We start from the raw sequence: 3,028 nt of genomic DNA, 5'->3' as shown, positions 1-3,028 counted from the left end.
CATTTTGTTTTTGCACATTAAACAAAGAGTCAGTAAGTCAGTGGTGATATCTGTTAATTCATGAAGCAATTACATATATGTCTACGGTTGTATTCTGTATTGCCTACAGCATGTACAATCTGATTAGACCTGCATCACTTCGGGCTTTCCTCCCACATTAAGCTGACACGCCGCGGTATAACTGGAATACTGTTAAAAGCGGCGTTAAACCCAACTCACTCACTCACTACTACTGTACTGACCGAAATGTACAAAAGTCTTGTAAGTCGGTGAAAATCTCAACACCGTAACAATCCAACTTGACCTGTACATCAGTAGTTTGTTTGCAGAAATGTTACTTAAAGATATTTGATTTCCTTTTCAAGACTATTCATAGGTAGATTACCTTTCTTCAAATGTAAAATGCTAAAATAATGTACTTTCAAGTTCATATTTGTTTGTTTATAAGCAAATATCTTTCTGGATTTACTTAAAAATGGCTGTCCCTCAGCTGGATCAGAATAAAACATAATACCTAAACTATATCTAATATTATAAAAATGTTACAAATTTTGTTTTTCAGACACTCAAATGAACATTAATTGCATGTATCCTATCATTATTATCTAAAACCTAATTGAAAAAAAAAAAATTAGGAAAAAAGAGATGTGACTCAAAAGGCACTCAACTCCGTTACAACGTACCAATACTGAAAAAATAATGCGCTATGGGAGATAACTCTCATACGCTTCCTCATTTGGCAACATTAGTATGAAGATCATCAGCTGGTGATAGATAGATGCCACATTTATGTACAATGTTCAAGCCAATGACATCAAGATGTCTCTGTAAGTACAGTATGTTTTCTAAGCCTCAACTCTGTAACACTGTCTATAGATCTATATCTCACTGTAATTTACTTCACTTTTCCAAGATAAATCAGTTTGTAATATCATGTTAGCAATGAGTATTTTAAATTTCATAAAAAGCAAAGCATGGTGCTCCATATATAGTAAGGTTTCTCAACTCCGTTACACTCAACTCTGTAATGGTGTACAGTGTAAGGGAGTGGACATCTTTTGTACATCTGCACAATTTCGATAGTTATTGCCAGTACATAGCTTTGTTTTTCTGCAAGAATTCTTTTTTTTAACCCTGTACCTGACAGAATTTTTTTTCCCCAAAGTCAGCTATAAGAATATTTTTTTTAAATAATCACTCAGACTACTCTAGTGCTTTTGATGAACAAGATGTTATGACCTGCGCTAAATGTGCATTTGCGACTATTGATAGAGCTCTTTCAGACAGTATACTAATTATTGGAGACAGAACTGTAGTTTTTCACATTGATGGGAGTGACTGGCTATGGTGCTTAGGGCGGCAGAAAGCAATTTCATTATGCATGTATAAACAATATATTTTCGGACAGTGTTGATGTTATGATTGATCTGGAATTTGATCATTACAATTGTGAGTTTTGTAACTAAATTATAGAGATCTAAAATGCCATTATAAGCAGCTTTGTGCTTATTTATTTCAACGTCTATACAAAGGGTTGAACATTAGTAATTTGGTAGACCCGCTTTTGTATGCCATTACTGCAGGAGCTGGCTTATAAACCGTGAGTACCAAAGTACTAACAAGTAACACAATACAGTACATGTATTTTCTCATTTCATCTCAAAAGGTATGAACAGGTTGTTATTTTATGCTACAGAGCAATAACAAAGTGTATGAGTTACAACCCTGTTACAACAAATTCATCTTGACTTCTTTTAACAATTGACAAAATACTTTGTTGTTTTTATGTGTTTTAACATCAGATTGGGGTTAATGATAATATATGTTGTGACAAAGGATGAAAAATACTATATTTTGAATACTGTCTTTGTATCTTTGTTGTCTAGGCAAACTTTTGAAATATTGAGGGAGCACTTACAAATGTCCAATCACACATTTTATTTAGCCAGTTTCCATTTGTATTAACATTGAATTGTATTCACACTTAATGTTAATTGTTAAATATGATTTTATATTTCAAAGCAACCTAGCGCTATTAAAATTACTTTCCATTTTGTGATCCGTAACAGAGTTGACTGTCCTAGCAGATAAGGCTAATTCATTAATTATTTTCAAATTAATTAAACATATCAATGCGCTGCATTGATCTAGAAAGTACTTCTCAAGTATCACATTCTCTAATATCAAGAGAAAAATTATATTAGGGGCACTTTTATTTTGGCAAGTTGATAATCAGAAAATTTGTCGGTTTTGTGATTTTTACTTACATTACAGTATTCCCCGTTTAAAAATGTAACTCGACCGCGAGTTAAACAACAATCTAATAATAGTGGATATGTGTCTAATAATAGCAAAGTCTCACCTTGTGAAGATTTGTTAATAAAAATTGCGAAGGAAAAAGTGACACCTAACCTCACTCCTCCCTATTTAGACACTGGTACTAAGTTTGCGGTTGCTTACAGCGGACAAAACAACTACCCTCGTCGGAGTAAGACTGCTGAATCGACGGAGCTAAACTCGTTTTTATTGCAATTAAGTGTTATTGATATTAAACCAACAGTTTGCAGGTTTCACAAAGAAAACAGCATGTATTGATGTTACTACACCTTTCATAGCGGAGCTGGACAAGATAGGGCTGCAATGAATGATTAAAACGGTCATTTCGCAGCAAATACTCTGTATATATGCAAATGTTGTTGGCCAATGTGTGGAGGCGTTGGCCAAAATTCTCCTTGTGAAAATGTATTGAAAAAAATAATTCGGTATGTGTATAGTGTTGACGCGCCGGCTCGAATCCCGACATGGATGTGTGAAGCCCATTTCTGGTGTCCCCCGCCGTGATATTGCTGGAATATTGCTAAAAGCGACGTAAAAAACATACTCATTCATTCACACATTCATTATCTAAATTATACTCATAAATATGATTTACCACTTGTTCCTACGGGTGGAGTTTAGAAATGGTATATTAAACTGCATAATTGTGTTGAGGAAGCCGTTATGACGGCAACGAAACTGTTTTCTGTTG

This window comes from Haliotis cracherodii, unplaced genomic scaffold (assembly GCF_022045235.1).
Source record: "Haliotis cracherodii isolate W230 unplaced genomic scaffold, xgHalCrac1.p SCAF_12, whole genome shotgun sequence".
Lineage (NCBI taxonomy): Eukaryota > Metazoa > Mollusca > Gastropoda > Lepetellida > Haliotidae > Haliotis > Haliotis cracherodii.
Note: the sequence above shows the minus strand (reverse complement) of the source record.